This window comes from Canis lupus, chromosome 1, assembly GCF_048164855.1.
Source record: "Canis lupus baileyi chromosome 1, mCanLup2.hap1, whole genome shotgun sequence".
NCBI lineage: Eukaryota > Metazoa > Chordata > Mammalia > Carnivora > Canidae > Canis > Canis lupus.
Window position 1 is genome coordinate 35,999,635 of NC_132838.1, and position 23,034 is coordinate 36,022,668.

General features: G+C 38.8%; 1 protein-coding gene and 1 long non-coding RNA gene across 3 annotated transcripts in view; one reads left to right on the top strand and one right to left on the bottom strand.

Annotated features, from left to right (window-relative positions):
• Positions 1-23,034, bottom strand: part of LOC140633546 (uncharacterized) — a 115,309-nt gene that overhangs the window by 16,681 nt on the left and 75,594 nt on the right. Inside the window, exon 3 of one of the 2 annotated variants that reach the window (XR_012031134.1) lies at positions 15,490-21,343. The exons of the other annotated variant lie outside the window; for it this stretch is intronic. This is a non-coding gene — a long non-coding RNA (uncharacterized lncRNA). Of the gene's footprint in view, positions 1-15,489; positions 21,344-23,034 lie in introns of those variants that run through there. 2 annotated transcript variants of the gene reach the window in all.
• Positions 19,442-23,034, top strand: part of PHACTR2 (phosphatase and actin regulator 2) — a 206,707-nt gene continuing 203,114 nt past the window's right edge. The window contains exon 1 of the mRNA XM_072826162.1: positions 19,442-19,564. The gene's annotated coding sequence lies outside the window, so the exon portion shown is untranslated. The remainder of the gene's footprint in view (positions 19,565-23,034) is intronic.

Sequence of the window (23,034 nt, forward strand, 5' to 3'; positions counted from 1 at the left end):
ATGGAATGTCTATTAAAGGAGATCTCCACCAGACAGGGCGACTTTTATTTTTGACTCCCAGTGCTTTGCATTAAATTTAGTAAATGACTTAGAAGGAATACACACACACACACACACACACACACACACACAGGAACTTAAACAATAAAAGCCCCATTCCAATCCTTTGAGGTCAATTGGAATGTTTTTCTCATTCTTTTCTGTTCTGTTTGCATTAAGTATATTAGGCTTACATCAGATTTGACCAAAGATTAGCATTTGTGGTATCATGACATTTAAGAATTTAAAATGTTGTGGGCAGGGACACCTGACTGGCTTAGTCAGTAGAGCATGCAACTCTTGATCTTGGGGTTGTGGGTTCACGTTCCAGTTTGGGTATAGAGATTACTTAAAAATAAAATCTTTAAAAAATAAAATAAAATATTATGGGCATAGCTGACAGTTTTAAAATGAAAATGTGTTGAGCTTATATTCAGAAGGAATATTGCCATCAGTCTAAAAGCACACGTGGAGCCCCATTGGCTCTTTATTTTCACCATCCACCAGCCCTAACCACAAATGGCTTTGTATTCATGGTCATTCTGTCTAGTGTGATACTTGACTTCTCTAAGTATGCTGGACATTAAATTATGAGATGAGAAGTCACATATTTATCAGCAACATCGACAATGTACATTATTCTTGTGTGGTAACATCCAAATTGCATTTCAAATGTAGCTGAGATGTTCTATTTATAGCTTTCTACTGTTTGGCATTTTTATGCTTTTTCAGTACAGCTACCAGAGCTGTTCCTGAGGAGGTGACTGGCATCCCACACCAGGTGTGTCAACCCCCTTCTCACTCTCCTGTGTCTATCTCTCCCTCTGCCCTTTGCTCCTCCTCCCTAAGATCCACACATTGTTTTGGAAGTTAACCCCTTTAGCAACAGCTTTAGAGAAAACTATGGTGGGAAATAGGTCTACAAAATGGTGGCCAGAAAGAGGTATATGTACAATTAGCAGAGCTGTTGTTAGATCCATCCACTTGTTCTGGTAGGGGGACGTCCGTGCTGAGTGGGTGTCATTGCAACTACTTCCAGCAGCTGACAGTCAGCTTTATTGCTCTGCTGTTGCTTTCTGAGTCCTCTCAACCGCAAAGCCCTCCCCTGTACTCCACCTCCTACTCTAAAATGCAGGTCGAGGATGATTGCCCTGATTTTCTTAACCTAAGTGATGAATGGCTCTGAAGGTGGTGATTAATATTTATCATAATGACCCTGAGACCTGAAGAAGCAAATTATATTCATATTATTTCCATAAAATTTTAAAAACCAGAAAGATCAATTAAATTAATTAAAATAATGTTATCCACATTAAACTGTTGCAAAACTTGTATGTTGAGTTCCCATGTACCTCTCACCTGGCCTCTCCAAATGAGAACCTCTTATAAAGCCTTTGTACAATTGGTAAAACCAGGAAATGAACACTGATCAGACACTATTAACAAACCTATAGATCTTATTCACATTTAGCCAGTTATTCCACTAATGACCTTGAATAATTTTTACCTGCAACAGTTATTATTGGGGTGCTTGCCTTGTGGTGATTTTCTATTTCTGTCATGCCTTCTACATTTATTAATTGGAATTACACTGTAAGGAAGAGCTGTTTCTTCTGAATTATTTATTATTCATTCAATTATTTATTTGTATCAATATAGACCATGGATATTTATTTATTAATCTGCATGTTTTGAGCCATTGCTATCATTACTTATTTTGTTGCCTGAATTGTTGTGTATTTGGCTATTGAGAGCTCATTCACGTTGGTTCCTGTGTTCTTCTGAATGCCCCATCATTTTCTGAAATCATTTCCTTATTTTCTAGCACCATGTGATGATTCAGGCTCATCTTGTGTTCCCTGCCCACATCCTGGAATCAGCCATTCTCCCTAGGACTGCTCATTTCAGTATTGTTTTGATGTTCTGTTTATAATATTCTATTTATATTCTTTGAAAATTAATTTTACCTTGTGGGAACTATTTATGTAGGAGATATTAGATGATTTCTTACCATTTATCATACTTGATTAATTATGAAACATTGGTTCATCAATAGAGGCAATATCTTTTAGACTTTTCTTTGTTTTTAGGTTTTGTTATTGCTAAAAAATTCTTTTCTCCCCATTGATATTTCTCTAACATTCCTCTTCTGCAATTTAGTTCCTAACTGGCTTAAATTCCTCTCTCTTCTCTCAGATTTTATCCTGACACCTCAGCTTTTTGCTGAACTCCTGGTATCATATCTCTTTCTCTGACCCTTGTGCCAGTTTTCTAGTCAATTCAATCAATATATCCAGCTCAACATTGAAGTGAACTAGAAAGTTTCTGGGCTGAAACTATAGAGTCTAAATGTTTCCATCAAATGTATCATATATATATATATATGATATATATCTGATATATATATCATATATATATTCTAACTAGAGAAAGAGTGTGTGTGTGTGTTGTGTGTGTGTTATAGGCTCAAAAACTAACAATAGTTTATTTTCTTTTGAAATTCACCAATTTTACCACTACAAATCTTTTTTTCTATTTTAAAAACCTGATTTCTTTAATCAGTGGAAGTTTGGCTTCCATCATATGTAATCCAGAATAAGAAATGAAATGTTTTTAACTTGCTAATCTGAAATAATCTCATCTTTATAAAATTGTTGTGAAATGAGTACAGGATGTTTTCATATATCCTTCGCTTGGGTATATATGTAATTTCTTTATACATTGTATTTCAATATACATTACATCTGTGATAATTTTCCCATTCAGAATTAGTAGGGCCCTATGGTCAACATTTATTGGTGACCACCTGAGCATTGATTTCCTTTGAATCCCACTAATTACCCTCAGATTTTCCTGTGGGGAAACCATCTCTTTGTGGCATTATCAACCATGTGGCTTAGAGGGAATGATCCATGGTTTGCTCCAGATCTGGGCTCTAACTGGCTTTAGATAGTTTTGGCTGTGGAGCTTGGTTGAAGGGTGTGTGCATGATCCAACTCAGGTCAATTAGAAACATAGGGACTTTTACTGGGGGTTATAGAAGAGAAGTATGGTATACTATAACCCCTGTGTTCATATTTGTCAACATAGGGGCAGCTTGCTCAAGTTTGAAAATGACATACTTAGGAGGAAAGAGCCTAAAGAATTTTGGAGCTCAAGGATGGATGCACCTAAACATAAGGCTGGCCCTGCCTCCAGACTTTGTGAAACAATAAGTTACAACCCCATCTTTTTTTTCTAAGTAGCTTTGATTTGGGTTTTCTGTAGCTTGAAAGATTTCTATTGATACAGACTCTTTTCTGTGTATGCAATCATGTTACTTGTACTTGTGTTAACATTTATTTTAGTTATTCCTCATAGTTAATTACATATCCATTTTTCCTCAAATAGATTATGATGTCCTTGGAACTATGCATTAAACTCTCACCTGCTTTCTAATTTTTGTACAGGATATACATCCATTTAGCTATGTTCAGAGGACCTACTCTGTACCAGACTCAGACCTGGGTCTAGTTTTCAATAACCATAGAATTGTCAATTTTATTTAACATCCTACCTGTATTCATTTTCTATTGCTGCATAACAAATTACAACCTTAGCAGGTAAAACAAGTCACAGCTTACAAGGGCCAGAAGTCTGAGCACAGCTCAACTGGGTTTCCTGCTCAGGGTCTCACCAGGCTCACCAGCTAAGCTGTGTTCTCATCTGGAGGCTTGACTGGGGCAGAGTTGGCTTCGAAGCTCATTTGGCTTGTGGATAGAATTCATTTCCTAGGACAGTATGGCTAAGGTCCCAGCTTTTTGCTGGCTGTTGATTGAAGGCTGCTTCCACTAAGCATCTTCAACATGGCTGCTCAATTCCTTAAACCAAGAAGGAGAACCTCTTACTCCCACCTGCTAAAACAGAGTTATATAGTGTAACATATCAGAAAGTGACATTTTTCCATTTTCTACTGGCTAATGGGACTAGGCTAGAAACCATTCACAAGTCCCATTTGCACTCAAGGGTAGGGACCACACAAAGGCATGGACATCAGGAGGTCACCTTAGGGTCTGTTCTCTACACTACCTTAAATACCCATTTGTAACATGTCTTCTTTTAGCTCTACAAGTAAATTTTATACCTCTCCACTAGCACCTATAGAATTCAGTTAGATTTTTTAAAATTATAGCTGCTTTTTCTTTTTCATCACTGAATAGATGTTACATTTACTCAAAATTTCTTTTTATGATTACCTGCATTTCATTTAGATTGAATCATTTTACCAATACTCATAAAATGATTCTTGAAGACATGTTAAAAACTTCAAAATATTTTTATGTTCTTTTAATGATGTTTAAAAAGTAGCAGCTGCTAGAGTTAGTTGCAGTGGAAATTTGATGTAAATATTTTCCAAAACAAACCAGGACCTCCTCAATAGCAATATTGAAAAACTCCCCCAAAATGATGCATTCTTTCTGATAGCATGTCAGTTCTAACAGCTGGCCTTCCATCATTTGTTTTTTTACTAATAGAATGATATTAAAAAAAAACTTTTTAAAATGTAAAAATTAATACTTTTAATGGGGATCTGTGGAATTTGGCCAGATTTGTCTTTACCTTGCAGAATAGCTAGATGTGACTGTCACATTAGATTTATCAATATTTTTTTTTTAATTTTTATTTATTTATGATAGGCACACAGTGAGAGAGAGAGAGGCAGAGACACAGGCAGAGGGAGAAGCAGGCTCCATGCACCGGAAGCCTGACGTGGGATTTGATCCTGGGTCTCCAGGATCGCGCCCTGGGCCAAAGGCAGGCGCTAAACCGCTGCGCCACCCAGGGATCCCAGATTTATCAATATTTACTGGCTAGTTAATTACAGCAAGATATCCACTTGAAATAATTAAGAGCTATAATTAGGCAAATAAACAAATTATCATCCAAATAATTTGGAACTTTGAAAGTATTTCCAACTAGTCAATTGAATTATTCTTTTGCATATATTTTCATATTTTTCCATTTGACTTTATATTTGCCAATTATATCCCCCCATTCTGGTTGTATAGTCTATGAATGTCATGAATCCTAGCTACAGCTCAATGTACTATCTTTACTTTCACTTTTACAAACTCTTGTAAAAAGACTTAAAAAGTAAAAAAAAAATAGCTTTACCTGTGTTTAAAAAATTGTTTTATAGTTTGTATATTTTATAGGCACGAGATCTTAATTACCTTAACACACTGTGAAATGTTATAGTGCTTAATAGTTTATGTACAAACAGTCAGTGCTTTATATTCTTTGTAGTAAACTACTTTCCAAACATGAAGTATATAAAATGGCATTCAGAGAGATGGGCTTGCGTGAAAAATCTCTCCTTAGCTGTTGTTTGTAGTTTGGACACTAGATGGAGTAGTGGTAATACTGATCAGAAAATAACTATTTGCACTTAATAGTTCTATTGAAAAGACAGATGTACCTATAAATGTGTTGTTTTGAATTTTTTTCTCTTGTAAAGCACTGTAGTCCCTGAGAAACAATATTAGATGAATTACTTTTATTTGTAACTACTTAATGCTTATTTATCTTCCAATCTATTAAAACCATTATCGGACCATTTTGTTAAATAAAAATCTAGTCCCTCTTAGGGTAAATTGTTTTCAGAATACAATTGATCCTTAAGTACATTAAGTCTTCCTAAGTGGACATTTGTTTTCACTTTAGAAAAAACAGTTTGTGTCCAGTCTGTGGACAATTGTTTAAAAAAAAATTAGCAAGTTCAAGGGTTGCTGTTTTCAGCTAATAGGGCTTAATTACATTTCTGGAATGAGATATGTCAGAGAAAGCAAATGCCCTTGGCTAAATTGATCGGTTTTGAATTGATGTCCAACAGAGCTAACGTAGATGTTAAAATCTTTATATCAATAGGGTTTTTGCTTATGTTAGCCAGAGATTTGGAGGCCCTCCAAATTTGGTGTCTTCACATTAAATTTCTCTGTGTGTGATAGGATTTGAGGTCCAAGCCCGATTCTCCTAAGCACCTTTAAGTCCTTCCTACCACACTCAGGGCCTGGCTAGGGAGAAAGGCTGCTGTATGACTGGTTTTGGTAGGGCTCTCTTCTCCCATATTTTCTGGATTACATATTTTACAAGTCACAGGTCATTTCTATTCCTGGAAAAGAAATTTCGTGGAATTGCATTCATTCAAGGAGGAGCTGTGCTTAAAAATACAGGAAAACAAAACATTCAACAGACTTTACATTTATTAACTTCTGGAAATAGAGTTCATTACTACCCAAACAGCTTCAAGTGGAAGATTTATTTCTAATATTTACCTTTCCAGCTTTAAAACATAAGCCAAAAGAGGTGATATTTGCTCTTTTTAAAGTTAATAACCTAATATTCTTTAAAGAGGACCAGCTTTTCTATGGCATAGCTTATATTATAGGTATATTCTATGTAACTCTACCCCCTAAAACAAAAAACTTCTATATCTATTATATATTTATGTCCTTTAATTTTGGGCTAAGATGCACCTTTCAGGTTTGTGAGTAAACTTTATAATTAGGTGAACTTTTTTTTTTTAGAAATTGAATGGAATGTAAAAATATATATTTTTTAATTCTAAAAGTCATATTTTATATCCATCAAAATTTTTGTTATGGTAGATCTTCTGGTAAGAGGAAGAATCAATCAATAAATCAATTATTTTGTTCATTTTTGTGCAGAACTCTGTACTAGGCAACATGGTAGGCACATGAACATGGACAACTTGCTCTGGTTCATGCCCCTAGGATCTCACAGTCAAGTCAATATTTAAAATCAAATATTACATAATATAGGGAAATGAAATTATGACCACAAGCAATATAAAAGACAAGAAAAGGACTCTAGGCATTAAGGAGTTAGGAAAGGCTTCCAGAGAATGGAACATTTTAATGTTACTGTGTTAACCATTAATGTGTTAAAGGTTATATAAGATTTTGATTAAAAAAAAAGAAGAAGGTGTGGGAAAAAACCCAACCAGAAGAACTGGGATGGGCAGAGGCACTGAGATGAGAATTTTCAGTTTGGCTAGAATCATAGATGAATGGCTGAAGCTATGAAGCTAGCTAGCCAGGTGTCCTGAGAGTATACTGTGCAGGGCCTTGAACTACAGGCTAAGACTTTGAACTCCAGCCTCTACCTAGTAGGCCACAGGTAAAAATGTTTGTGTGCTGAAGGGATATCTTGAAAGGGGCATTTTAAGGTGGTTAATCTGGTAATCTTGTCATAGGTGGGAAAAAGAAGTAAGGGGGGGTCAGGGAGAGCCATGGAGTACCCATCGAAATAACTTAAGGATGAATCTTTAGAGCCTCAGCAGTGGTTTAGAGAATGCAGTTAGAAACAACAGGCACCTTCGAAAGAAATTGAGGAAGACACAAAGAGATGGAAAAATATTCCATGCTCATGGATTGGAAGAATTAATATTGTGAAAATGTCAATGTTACCCAGGGCAATTTACACGTTTAATGCAATCCCTATCAAAATACCACGGACTTTCTTCAGAGAGTTGGAACAAATTATTTTAAGATTTGTGTGGAATCAGAAAAGACTCCTAATAGCCAGGGGAATATTAAAAAAGAAAACCATAGCTGGGGGCATCACAATGCCAGATTTCAGGTTGTACTACAAAGCTGTGGTCATCAAGACAGTGTGGTACTGGCACAAAAATAGACACATAGATCAATGGAACAGAATAGAAAATCCAGAAGTGGACCCTCAACTTTATGGTCAACTAATATTCGACAAAGGAGGAAAGACTATCCACTGGAAAAAAAGACAGTCTATTCAATAAATGGTGCTGGGAAAATTGGACATCCACATGCAGAAGAATGAAACTAGACCACTCTCTTTCACCATACACAAAGATAAACTCAAAATGGATGAAAGATCTAAATGTGAGACAAGATTCCATCAAAATCCTAGAGGAGAACACAGGCAACACCCTTTTTGAACTTGGCCACAGTAACTTCTTGCAAGATACATCCGTGAAGGCAAGAGAAACAAAAGCAAAAATGAACTATTCATCAAGATAAGAAGCTTTTGCACAGCAAAGGATACAGTCAACAAAACTAAAAGACAACCTCCAGAATGGGAGAAGATATTTGCAAATGACGTAGCAGATAAAGGGCTAGTATCCAAGATCTATAAGGAACTTATTAAACTCAACACCAAAGAAACAAACAATCCAATCATGAAATGGTCAAAAGACATGAAGAGAAATCTCACAGAGGAAGACAGAGACATGGCCAACAAGCACATGAGAAAATGCTCCTCATCACTGGCCATCAGGGAAATACAAATCAAAACCACAATGAAATACCACCTCACACCAGTGAGAATGGGGCAAATTAACAAGGCAGGAAACCACAAATGTTGGAGAGGATGCGGAGAAAAGGGAACCCTCTTACACTGTTGGTGGGAATGTGAACTGGTGCAGCCACTCTGGAAAACTGTGTGGAGGTTCCTTAAAGAGTTAAGAAAGATCTGCCCTATGACCCAGCAATTGCACTGCTGGGGATTTACCCCAAAGATTCAGATGCAATGAAACACCGGAACACCTGCACCCCGATGTTTATAGCAGCAATGTCCACAATAGCCTAACTGTGGAAGGAGCCTCGGTGTCCATCGAAAGATGAATGGATAAAGAAGCTGTGGTCTATGTATACAATGGAATATTACTCAGCCATTAGAAACGACAAATACGGGATCCCTGGGTGGCGCAGCGGTTTGGCGCCTGCCTTTCGCCCGGGGCACGATCCTGGAGACCCGGGATCGAATCCCACGTCGGGCTCCCGGTGCATGGAGCCTGCTTCTCCCTCTGCCTGTGTCTCTGCCTCTCTCTCGCTCTCTGTGACTATCATAAATAAATAAAAATTAAAAAAAAATTTAGAAACGACAAATACCATTTGCTTCGACGTGAATGGAACTGGAGGGTATTATGCTGAGTGAAATAAGTCAATCAGAGAAGGACAAACATTATATGGTCTCATTCATTTGGGGAATATAAAAAGTAGTGAAAGAGAATAAAGGGGAAAGGAAAAAAATGAATGGGAAATATCAGAGAGGGAGACAGAACATGAGAGACTCCTGACTCTGGGAAATGAACTAGGGTGGGGGGTGGGGGTGACTGGGTGATGGGCACTGAGGGGGGCACTTGACGGGATGAGCACTGGGTGTTATTCTATATGTTGGCAAATTGAACACTGATAAAAAAAATAAGTTAAAAAAAAAGGAAACAAGGGGCACATATGACAACCAGCGAAGGAAATATGGGTATAGAGGTAGGGTTATAATATATGTGTGGGTAAGGTTAATTATTTGTCATTCTAAATTAATCAAAATCTGGTCCAAGGCATGCCAGCCTTGTTCATTTGCCAGCACTGATGAGACTTCCAGAATCCATCTACTTGCCAGGCTGTCTTCTCCTCTTGTAGGTTACATTAGTAGCCATGCAGGCACAACAAGGGGAGGAGCCTCATTCTCTGCCCTTTGTAGTCACCATTACAGTTGCTCCTTCACTGACCAGTGCAGTCCTGTGTGGAGCTCTGTGCCTGTTGGAGATGGGCCCCTGGCCCTGCCATTTTCACCATTGATGTAGGGAAGTCATAGCCAAATTTACCCATTCCTCTTTTCCACTGTAAAGCATCATCCTCCATCTCCCCCCTTCTTGAATAATCTAGTTAAACTAGATTTGTTAATTCAGTTCTTGTTGGTTCTTGACATTCCCCAGGGAGACAAGGGAGCTCAGAACTCAAGAGAGCAAATATGCCGCTCTAGAAGGATTGAGCAGAGTAGTGATGTAAGGATGTGTAGGTTCATTGCACAAGGGCATTGGCCATGGGAGAGAATGTGGCTGGAAATCCATCCTGTACGTGGTTTGCCAAGCTGGAGAGGAAAAGGCACTCTTAATTTTTTGCATAAAAGAGCCTTATTGGCTAAGGGAGGTCCTGGTTGAAGGAAGGAAAATATTTTCATTTGGGAAGGTGAGTCATTAGTAGAAAATGACAACAAGGAAAATCTAGCAAAAATGCCAATTTCAGCAAATTACTCTGTTATATGTATAGTTTGTAACTAGATTTTAATATTTAGGGTTTAAAACAGGTGATATGATCGTGCTAAAGTAGACCAAAGAAATTTTATTGGACTGGCTCCAAGAGCTTCTTTAAAATATCCATTCATGATATATTCATTCACTATATTATTATGAAGGGCCTTCTATGTTCAAACGATGATGGTAGAAATTGTGGATAAAACAGTCATCCAGATTAGCATGGCTTCTATCTTCACACAGTTTGTACCCTCGGGCAAAGAGAGATGAGGTAAGCTTCAAAAACGACAAGTGTGACGAGATGCCCACAAGTCAGGCAAGATCTTGGAGGAGGAGCTTGTTTGTGGGGGGGCACAATAAGATCTGAGGAGTTGAGAAGGGATGGGACCTCTTCCACTGATAGTGGAATCTACTTTAGAGAGGCTTCTTTTCCCTCGCAGCAAGAATGACAGGAAGGATGAGTGAGTGTGTACATTCATTATTGCTGTGTAACAAATTACCCCACAATGTGACTGCTTAACACAGTGCATTTATTGTGCATTTATTCTATGGGTCAGGAGTCTAGGCATATCTTAACTGGGACTTCTGACTCAGAATCTCTCACAGATTGTGATCAAGAAATGTGCCTGGTTGTAGTTATTTCCACACTCAACCTGGGAAGGATCTGCTCCCAAGCTCACTTACAAAGTTGTTGGTAGGATTCTGATTTTTGTGAGCTGTTTGGCTGAGGACTTCAGTTTTTCACTGGAGGTTGTCCAACAGGCCACCCTGAGCTTCTTGCCACATGGGCCTCTCCATGGGGCGGCTCACAACATAGCAGAGGGAGCTGGAGAGACAGCAAGAGAGGGCAAGCAAGATAATAGTGTAGACTTTGTGTAACCTAATCTCAGAAGTAATAGCCTGTCACTTTTGCTGGACTCATTGGAAGGGAGTCAGTGCAGCCCACATTCAAAGAGGGGATCACACAGAAGTGTGAATACCAGGAATTGGGAATCCTCAGGGACCATCATAAAAGGTTGCCTACCATATGGTAGTTAGTTAGGTTGAGATGTGGTGGCAGGACAACTGAAGTTCTCTTCTGATGGCTTCCTTGTTTTCTGTGAGGTAGGAGGACAATTCTTTTGTTAAGGACTATGGAGTCAACAGTTTGCTGGAGAAGATTTGAGCTGGTTGTTGTGTGCCACAGAAGAGAGAATTAACTATGAATATTTATAAGAATCACTAAGCAGATTGTTTGTTTGTTTTAAGTAGGCTCCACACTCAATTTGGGGCTTGAACTCATGACCCCAAGGTCAAGAGTTGCATGTACTGCCAACTAAGCCAGCCAGGTGCCCCAAATCACTAAGCAGTTTGAAGCAACCAGTTACAGAATTTGAATGTAAGTGGCACAATCTGTATGGATTGTGTGGATTTTCCCAGCAGCTCAGGGGAAGGTGTGAAAAAGGCAGACTGCCATATTCACAGAGTTTGGTTTTCCTATTCAGGCATGTACAACTGAAGGGTGGTGGGGGAACATATATGGATTGAGAGCCTGCTGTAGGCTGCAAAGTGGATGGGGAGTTCAGGGAGGGCTGCAGGTGATAGATCAGGAGAAAGGAGGAATCAGGGTCTGGAAATATCAAAGAGATAACTGAATAAGAGAAGTGAAGATGTAAGAGACTGTGGTCCAAAGTTAAGATGATGGAATTAAAGTTTTTTAAGGGTGCTGCCACTGATGTAGTAGAAGAGGCTATGGTGTGGGTAGCTGAGGAACAGGAAGATGATGGTCACTAAAGATAAGAAGGTCGTATATGGAGAGGCTAAGGTATTGGATGGGTCACCCACATAAATGTTGAAGTGGCCCAGAATGTTAAGAGGCATGGGCTGGAGGTAAAACTGACAAGAGGTCTAGAGATTGCAAATGGGACCTCTTCTGGCAATATGACATATCAGATACCCTGAAAAATGTTCCCATTCAACACACCCACAAATCAAAGAGTTGAAATTAGATACAGCTCTTTAAATGTCTCACTCAATATCTTTTTTTTTTCAATATCTTTTTAAAATGTGGAAACTCCTTTGGGGCCAAAACCAGATGAGGTTGGACACCAGAGTGGTCAATAGGCACTGAAGCCACCAACAACTTTTATCAATAGTCTAGGGCCTTGGGGCCAGTTCTCCAGGCTCCAGGTAGACAGAGGACAAGGCCATCTGGTTCACCTCTATGGCATAAACCCCATAGAATCTCTAATTGACCTAGAACATAGCAGTGGGAGGCATGAAGATGAGTATAACAAGCTCTGCTTGTTCTCTGCTCATCTGCCTGACCACCGAGTCCCCTTCATGAATGCAGTTGTCTCTGCAATCACACGTGGAGATGGCAAGGCAGCCTCCTGGGCATGGGCACTGGGGCTTTGGGTTTTAATGCTAGGTATCATATAAACCCTGCATATAGGGCTGCACCCTTATCAAAAAAGAGAAAACTAGAAAAAAAAATCTGTCATTAAAGAGACCCCGCTGGAAAACTTACCTATAACCTCCTAGGTTATGGATGGGAAAGAAACCTCCCATAAAAATTTATAACCATAGTCCCAACCTCATGTGGTTACTAGTTTGGGCCTTTAAATGCCAAGCCAAACAAATAACTTAAAGTGGTTCTGGACCAGAGCAGCATGGGCACCTGCTACCTACAATCCAGAGTCAGTCCTTTCTGGAAATGGAAACTCAGGCCAACCTTCATGGCATTACCACAAATGTTCAATGGAACATGAGCTTATAAATCAAAATTACAAAATACATTAGGAAACTAATCACAACGAGAGGGAATCAGAAGGAAAATAAGATAACAAAAAATTAGACAATGGATACCAGCAGAAGAGGAGGCCAGTAATTTGGTTCCATGGCAGGGGCCAGGAAAACAATTTGACTGTACTCAAAAGCCTTTCACATCGAAGCAAATGGTGGATATGGAATTGGAGGGTATTATGCTGAGTGAAGTAAGTCAATCAGAGAAGGACAATCATTATATGCTTTCACTCATAGGGGGAATATAAGAAATAGTGAAAAGGGATTATAAGGGAAAGGAGGGGAAATGAATGGGAAAAATTAGAGAGGGTGACAAAACATGAGAGACTCCTAACTCTGGGAAATGAACAAGGGGTAGTGGAAGGGGAGGTGGGTGGGGGGTTGGGGTGACTGGGACGGGCACTGAGGGGACACTTGACAGGATGAGCCCTGGGTATTATACTATATGTTGGCAAATCGAATATATATATATATTATAAGCCTTATATATATATATATATATAAGCCTTTCATTCTCTGTTATTTAGCAATTTGATTCCTACAAATTTTTATTAGAGAATGATCAGATATGAACACATAATGATAGTCGTTATGTGTTATTAAAATATTAAAAGAAACCTTAGAAACAATCTTCATATCCAAGAATAGGGCAGTGAGGAAGTAAATGATAGAAATTATACAGTATTATTTACATTTATGAACAGTTTTAATGACAAGAGGATGTGCTTCCAATATGATATTAAGAGATAAGAGCAAGATCAAAAACTTCTTGTTAAAATGGCAATGTTCAGCTCTCCAAATTATTTAGCTATGCAAAAATATTTCATTCCGTTCAAATAGGTATTTGATGTATTCAGCGTTCTGTCTGAATAGGTACTTGATGTATTCTTGAATACATCAAGACTTGGCAAAGTCTTGCCAAGATTTTGTTGGAGGATTCAGCTGTACTGAAAGAGAAAATTCTACAAAGAATTTAAGTATAAAAATGTATAAATAATAGTTGCACAGGTAGATTTTAATTTCAAATTCTGATGCACTTAAAAATGCAGTCAACATTCACCTACTTGAATTAGAAATACCATGCCGAATCTTTCTATTTTCGGTGTAAGAAGTTCTCAGGGAATTTAGGAGTTAGTAAATTTCTGTTTCTGTCTTTGAATGTAATTATGTATCAATTATTTATGCCATTAGAGCCAGGATATGGGCCACTTAGGTACTGGTAATTTCACATTTTACGGTATCACTGAAGAACATGCCTCCACAATCCTTCCATCTCTATAAATTGAGAAGATTGAGTATTTTTTTTTTTACTAAATAGTGGTTTGGTTAATGAAAGCACCTGTCCTATCACATGGGGATGGATTACAGAGGTACATGCTAGCCACTGTCCCTAGGTTGTCATCTGCACAGAACCATCTACAAAGAAAACACCATCCTGTCTCTCTTTCAGGGTTGGTAGAACATTAGTTTACACTCTGGAAGTTATCCTAAAGTTGCTAAGTGACACGAAAATGTGTTTCACTTTGTTCAAGTCACAAAGGCAGGGAATCTAGCAAGTACTTATGAAAAGAGGTCTATAGGTATATGAATGCCATCAAATCGAGCAATAACAGACCCATAGGCACTTCTGTCTTAATTGGAAGGCAGCATGTCTCAATGGTGAGAGCAAGGACTTAAAGTGTTTCCAATCTGCCCATACAACTTCATTCTTTCATTCATCCAAGTGTTCATTGGATCTGAAGCTTATTACATTTCAAATACTTCCAACTGCTATGGATACAAATTTTTAAAAGACATAGTTCCTGAACTCTGTATCATGAAATATGTAGATTAAAATGAAGTCCTATTCTGGGGGAAATATATAATATTTAATCAGCAATCATGGCACTGTTAATGGGCAGGACCAGGCCACAGTACTGGACCTGCACACCCAGAGGAACCAGTGGAAGAGTCTTAATGATCTGTAGGGCCTGACAGTGGAACTCAGGTGGGAGGGGAGGAGGTGGGAACTGTACCTGCATCAACATGAGAGAGAATGTGGGGGGCTGAGGATGCTGGAGACCCAGCTCAGTAGTCATTGTCAGGTGCAGGTCTGTCCACTGCAGCAGGATTCCGGCTGCTAGGAAGGGGTTGGAAGCTGACTTTTGGTGTTGGGGTCAGATTGATTTAACCAAGGCAAAATCTCCATTTGGAGTGGAAACTGAGATACCAGACAGGGCAAGGACCACACATCTGCACTTGGGAAGCAGGCTCATTGTTGACCTAGAGCTGAAGGAGTGAGAAATTGGATTCAGAACCAGAGTCACCAGAGCTCCTAGCAAGTGGGAAACCAAAGGGCCAGCTCTATAGCTCAGGAAGCAATACAGGAGGCTGATAGTGTCATCTTGGGAACACAGGGTTTTGAAAAGACTAAGCAAACTAGAGACCAAGCTTCTTGATGGGAGGCATCTTCCTAGCTATCGCTGAGCTTGGCACCTGATAGGTGCTCAATGTTCGTGGGTGAATGAATTACATGAGTGACTCCATTCTCAAAAAGATGTGGGTAATGAGACTTCTTTTTTTTTTTAAGATTTTATTTATTTATTCATGAGAGATGAGAGAGACAGAGAGAGGGAGAGAGAGAGGCAGAGACAAACGCAGAGGGAGAAGCAGGCTCCATGCAGGGAGCCTGACATGGAACTTGACCCCTGTCTCCAGGGTCACACCCTGGGCTGAAGGCGGCGCTAACCCACTGAGCAACCAGAGCTGTGTAATGGGACTTCTAAGGTGATTTGTTTTGCAACTAGATTTGGCCAGAAAATTAATGTTGTACTGAAGTTTAATAGGAGCAGATGAGCCCAGCAACAGGGGATTTTAAGAGGGGGCTGCTAGCAATTCATGAAAGGGACAGATTCCTTTTTCTTTAAAACAAAAACCTCAGAAACACATTATCACATGCTTAGATGATACAGATGGACCTTCTGTATCATATAAAATGGAAGAGAAGTTTCTATTCGGGTTAATTTGAAGGGTAAATAGTACCAACTGGCCACACAGCTCAAAGGAACCATGGTATGTAAATTGTGGGTAGACCTGACATGGGTCCATCATGCTGCATTAGCCAAAATGTGTCTTTCTTATGAGTTCTGAAAATATGCCCATATTCAGTGATGTTAACATTGTGTGTTACAATATTAAAGATTGTCTAACCCAGCAACTGAGATTTTTGTTATTATTGAACCTTTTTTCTTTCTGATGGTAATTAGCTAGCAGGTTAAGCTAATTACTGCTCCTGGTTTGTGAAACCCACATCATCTGCATGAAGACAGATAAATCTATATGCCATTAGGAAAGACATGATAATTATTCTAATTTTTAAATTTTATTTATTTATTTGTTTGTTTATTTATTTAAAGTAATCTCTCTACCCAACGTGGGGCTCAAATTCATGACCCTGAGATCTAGCTCATGCTAGATCTAGATCTACCCATGCTCTATCAACTGAGTGAGCCAGGTGCCCCATAATAATTATAAATGATAAATCAAATTACTTAGCTACAAGTGTAAAGGGTGAAGGGTTATGTAACTAAGACTCAGTCCTGATCTATAGCATTTGAGTTTTTAATTTGTTTTTTTAAGGAACCACACTTTAATTTTTGACAACGGTATATGATAAGGGATTAAAGCAACATCTATAGACTATCTATGCCAAATCATGTAACTAAGTCCATAAATTATTTCTGTCTATGGAATCAAAGGCCTATATCAGATGAATTAATGTTATCCAGAGTTTAATATTAAAAAAAAATACAATCTGACATTACTTTTCTTCCCAATCTGACATTATTCTTAACTCATCTCTCAGTAACATGAAATGGTTTATGGCAGTGATCTATAATAGAGTAATTGTACCAAAAGCCTGTTAGCAACTCATGGATGATGAAATGAAAAGATTAAATCTGCAGTCTGTTGACAAAAAAGTTGGGACACTTTTTCAGGTACATATGCAACGAATTAATGAGATATTTGAAAGCAAGAAAGTTGTTTGTTTTGAAATTAAGAAACACTATTCTTTCATCCTTCTGTAGGAACTCTACCTGATGGGTTATTTAGAGTAAAAAATTAGTCCAATACTCAGCACAAATTCTAAATATTACTGGCAGTGAAGGATCTTCTAAAACCTTTTATACTCAAGATCATTGATCTTATATAAGTAGATAGAATTACAGAATCCCAATTTAGAAGGGTTCTGGCATTGACAGATGTGGACAAATTTCCCCAGCTATAAATTGGTACTTTGTAACTCATTACATTGTCAATAGAAATATGTATATTTATAAGTACTAAAAGTTATGATATGCGAGAAGCAGATCTCATTAGCCTCATCTCTCTGAAGTCTTCAAGTTTTTAAAAACATTTCTAGGGAATGCAACCATTTCCCCCCCTAAACTTTATTGAAGTCCTACACATAAAACTGATAAACGTAGAGTTTCTTTGATTAAAACAGCTAAGCTTTCTCAGTGGGAGTCAGGAAATCTTTGAGACACCACCAAAGAATATCCCAGGGTCTTGCTGAGCAGAATTTGAAAACCACTAATTGACACTGATGTTCCAAAGGTCAATCCTCAGAGTAAGGTTTTCTTGGACTCAACCCAGAGAAAGCAGAAAGAAGGAAATAATAAAGATAAATGTAAGAGCTAATTAAACAGAAAATAAATATATGAGGATCAACAAAACCAAAAGTTGGTTCTGTGAAAAGACTAATGGAAATGACATACCTGGGAAATATCCATGAGAGAGAGAAGGAAAGCACAAATAAACAATATTAGAAATGGGAAAGGGACACACCTATAAAGATTGCAGATACTAAAAAATAGTAAGAGGATAGGCAAGCTGATACCTATAACCTTGAGAACAGAGTAAACATACATGTTTCTCAAAAATTTAACTTAGAAAAACTGGCTCTAGAAGAAATAGAAAACCGAAAAGTCCTATAATTATTAGCTAATTTGAATCATTGATCAAAATATTTCACCAGACCCTGAGGATTTTACTAGTGAGTTTAACTCAGCATTCAAGGAACAAGTCATTTTCATTGTATTAGTTTGCTAAGGCTACCATAACAAATTGTCACAGGTTGGATGGCTTAACCAACAGAAACGCATTTTCTCTCAGTTCTGGAGAAGTCCAAGATCAAGGTGTTGGCAGGTTTGGTTTCTTCCAATGCTTCTCCTTGGCTTGCAGAAGGCTGCAGTCTTGCTATGTCCTTATGAAGTCTTTCCTTTATGCATGAACATCTCTGGTGTCTTTCTGTGTGTCCAAATTTCCACTTCTTATAAGAGCACCAGTCAGATTAGATTAGAGCTTACCCTAAGGGCTTCATTTTAACTTAATCATCTCTAGAAGTCCTATCTCCAAATATAGTCATATTCTGAGGCACTGGGAGTTTGAATATGAATTTGGGGGATACAATTCAGCCCACAACACTAATATTACACAAACTACTTTATATTACAGAAAATGATAATATACAGCCTAGCTCACTCTAAGGCCAGAGGGAAAATGAGACTAATCTCACTCATAAGAGCATATGGAAAATTCCTGAACAAAATACTTATAGCCTAACCCAACAATGTATTGAAAAATATAATAATCAGAGGGTTGAGTTTATCACAGAATATTATAGTAACTAGAACTCTGTGCTCAGCAATTATGATTCATGGTAACAAGAGTTTTAAATTGATTGGTTTCCCTGTACTTAGTGATTAAAGAAAATGTACTTATTTGAAGGTAAATTTTATTTACATGAGACATGGAATTGTGGGTGGTCTTACATTCTTTAAAATCTACAGGTCTTTCATAAAACTGATTTTTACTGTGATACCTTCCCTATATTTGGTCTTATGTTCATTATGACCTTTTCGTGTGCTGCCAATGCCTCTCAGGAACACCACCATGAAGCTGAAGGATCCACATTCATAAAAACATGCTAGCTTTCACGCAAGTCCTAATGAGCTTCTGGTTGAATTGTTCAGAGGAGAATGCCAGCCTCTGATTTTAAATGTACTCTTAAAGCAAATGTCTATCAGCGTGTGGCTGCTTACATCTGTTATTTTAAGACACTAATCAAGAGGAACATGGCATTTCACCTCCCCAATGTTATTTATGTGCCTTAATATAAAATCAGCGTTGGAAAGCTAATTATGGTATTCTGGATTTTGCAGTCAATAGGCATTTGCGATCATGAGTGGGTGCTATTGAAGAAGAGAAATAAAGAAAATACTGTCAAGCAAAGACTGTTCAGGAAAGCTTATAGATTTAAATATCACTCCAGGAGTTTAAAGACTTTCCATTTATTTACTTATTTATGTTATTCTTTTGTAACAGAAACAAGCTGTCTTATATGTTGTATCTGAAAATCTAAACAAAAAAGCCTTGTGTCTTGTTAGCTGAGGTCACTGTGGTTAAAAAAAAAAAAATTCAGGTCACAAGGACAATCTATTATGATGTCTTCATGAGGTTGGACTAATTTGCCCTGTAGTGTGGCCTCCTCCTATCCCCCAATTCCAGATGGCCATCTTGCCAGTGTAGGTGCTGTCACTAGCTGCAATGGCTGAAACCATGGATGAAGTAGAACAAATCCATACCCATGACCAGAAAAACTCAACATTTGTATCCTGTGGACAGTGGGTCAGTATAATTGTATTTGTATATGAAGGATAACATTTCTCACAATAATTTTATCTGAGGTTTTGAGACAATATTTTGAAGTACTGATGGATTTTTTTTTTCTGTAATTCTTTGTGCCTTGTGACATTTCCTTTTGCCCAGGCAGCTGGGCCTTCTGCACTCACTTCTTTAGGACAGGGTGACTGAACAGCATGCAGAGAACAGTGAAGCTAGCTCTTAACTTTGCAGTTTTAGAAGCTGAGTGCTGGCATAGGGTAAAAGATTAAAAGGATTGCTTGAAGATAATCAAGGAGGCAAATGGACTCAGATCCATTTAGGACACTTTTGGAGTGACCTTGCATCAAGCAGGTTGACAAAGAAAAAGAAACATTTGTGTGGCAACCTGGCAGGTTGCTCGAGAGTGCCATCAAGTTCCTGCCCTCAGTGTGGCACATGAGCAGAAAATGAGCTTGTGAAGCCAGGAGGGCAGTGAGGTTGCCTTCCCCAGCCCAGAGTTATGTGAGAGCAGCAGAATATTTCCAAGTACCCAAGAATAGCATGAACATGGCATGGAGAGGCCATAGACCTGAAAGTTTGGGAAGAAGGCAGAACATAGCAATGACCTCCATGGGTCTCTGATCAGAGACCAGTGAAGGCCAGATGGGATTAAGGACTTCTCAGAGGATGTCAGTATACGCAGGTGATGACCCCAGTGCCACCCTTAAACTCAAGCACAAGGTTACCTTTGCTCTGAGCTTAGCCTCTTCCAGTTACCCTTCTCTCACAGGGCAGGGAATGTGCTACCTGGGGCCCAGACTTTCTTTCCTTGAGTACCTGGGGTCCTGGAACTCCTGGTCCAAACAGCCCTCACCCTAATTCCAGGGCCTGCCTGGGTTGCTTCCCTTGACCCATCTTGGTGAGGGTGAAGGTAGACTGTATCACTGGTGTTTGTACCCCTAGGCCAGAATGGTGGCCGTTGGCAGAGTGTGTTGACAGAAAGTGCATGTGTGGGTATGAGCAGAGCACGCAGCTCTTACAGTGCAGGACAGGCCTGGGGGCAGTAGAGAATGGGCCTCAGCCAGAAGCCGACTCTCAGTGCGGCCACTTTCCAGGTATTATGAAGAATATTTGTTGAGTATAGAATCTCTTTTAATTAACAGTTTCTTAGCTTGATTTATAACTTTAATGTTTAGGTATACGGAATGTGGGCTTTCATTTGTACCCTTGTCCTTGTCTCATCCTCCTGCCCTGCTGTGACTTCTCAGAGCATCAGTCTTTTGCTGTTGCATCCCTGCCACTCTGCTCCATGCCCAGCCTAGGATGGTGCTCAGTATCTGTTGACTAAATGAATTTAGAGAATAATGTCTTTTTTGACAGCTATTCACCTGAAAACCCATTAAAAGTTAACTACTGGCATTTAGAATCCATGAAAATATTCTGGTGGAATTTGGAAACAATACATGGGAGTTGGCATAGATTAGCAGTGCTCAATTATTGTCCAGGAAGTAAGCCCAGGTTTCTACTTCAGCGCTGGCCTTAGCTAGACCCAGTTGGCGGCACATGGACTTCCTCTAGAGCTTGCCATCAGTTGGTCTGGAGCCAATAGCCTGCGCTTCTAGGCAAGCAGGGCTTGGCTCCTGCCCTGTGCTCAGAGACCGTGCTGGCACCACTACAGAGTTCTTGGCCCTGCTTTGCTCTGATTAACCAGGCTATCGGTGGGGCAAACCAGGTCTGTGGTGATGTCTGACCTGCTTCTTCCAATCAGCTTGTTTCAGCAGAGCTCCTTTGCAGACGTATCATCTGAGGGAAGAAATTCTAAAATGAAGACTATTACATAATGATATTATGAATAACACATAGCTTCCTAAAACAGGTCTTTTTCTATTACATTCTCAGATCAGGTTTTAGAAGCAATCCAATTTTAGACTCTTGTAGTAAGAACAAATCTAGGAACCTTCATCAGGTGTGACGCATTTGATGCAAAATATAGATGGACAAAGAATGATGTTGCTCGGTAATAAGCGCAATGACATGATGGTCACTAAAATATATATGAGCTCAGGAAAGTATGTCAAACGACACACTAAAGGATAATCAGGTGAAGGAAGGAGATAGTTAGCCTAGCTTTATATTCAACATAAAACTAAAATGGAGGGTTTCATCCCACATTTACTAGATGGAGAGTTTGTGCCACATTGACTTGGCTTTGGAGGAGTTTTTTGATCTATTGAAGCAGAGCGGACAGACTGGGACATCTCCAGGGTCATGAGCATCCTATGGTGCTGACTGGGTTTGGAGCTTAATTATTTAAATGTTTCCAGACTCAAATGACTGATGAGCTAACATTTTTTTAATTCAGGCTTTCACAGAGCAAGCTGTAAGATGTGCCCAAAGCAAACGCTGTAGAATGCTTTGCTAAATGGATACAAACTGAAAATTCCAAGCCATGCATTTTACTTCGCTATTCACATTTGAAATTACAAATTTAAGATTTTATCCAAATTTCAAGGGAACAGAGCTTGACATCAGTTCCTGTCCTGAGTGAAGTCTTTCATGAAGAGAACTAGAGTTTGTTTTGTTGTTTATAAAGAGAGAAAAAATACTGTTAGAATAAAGAAAAAAGAATGTTGCCAGAATGTTCTACTTAATTTAGCCCTCTAAAGATAAACACACTGGTGAATCATTGCATGCTGATGTTACTATTTTAACACTAATTCTGTAACCTTTTCCTACTCTGGTCTACTGAGTAGGTGGGTTATAGGTAGACTCACTTAGAGGAGAGTTTATTCTTGTCAAACTCCTTTAAAGTTTTCCGATGGCTCAAACTATTTCTAATATAAGCAATCGCTATTGGAGGCCTCTTAAAATAGCACTTTAAAGAATAAAAGCATATTGGAGAACTATTCAGTTTGTAGAGAGTCTATAGAGTTACGATAGCTTACTAATCATCAAACTTAGTAATTGATCTCAAATGAATTGCAGATATTTTATAGCACTATGTGGATGGTAACTGAAACTTGATCGCCCATGTTGCAAAATTGGCCATGGAAAATACTTGCCCTGTCCCCAGCAAGCCAGATCTTTGTATCGCTCTATTCTTTGTCTCCTATGTCTTGATACCATGTCTTTTTAGCATATATTCCATTTTCCAAGTTGAGAGTGACTAACTGGGCTGGCCATCCTTTCTCAGATTTCCCTCTTGGTAGTTACTTGTCTTGTGGTAGAGGCTCTCATTCATCTAGCTGAGCTTCACTGGCAAACGCACTGTCTTATTTAGTTTTGCATCAGAGTATCAGTACTACATGTTGACAGCAAACGTTTCTGAGTGGATAATATAACAGGTTTTCAGCAAGTGAATGGTTTTTAGCTATAGAAATGCCAAATCTCTCAGTAAGAATCACAGCATTGAAATCTGAGGCAGCTTCTAGAGCTTTGCAGCACTTGAAGCAAGTCCTGTGAACTCACTCAGCTGGCTCCTCCTTCTCTGGGTC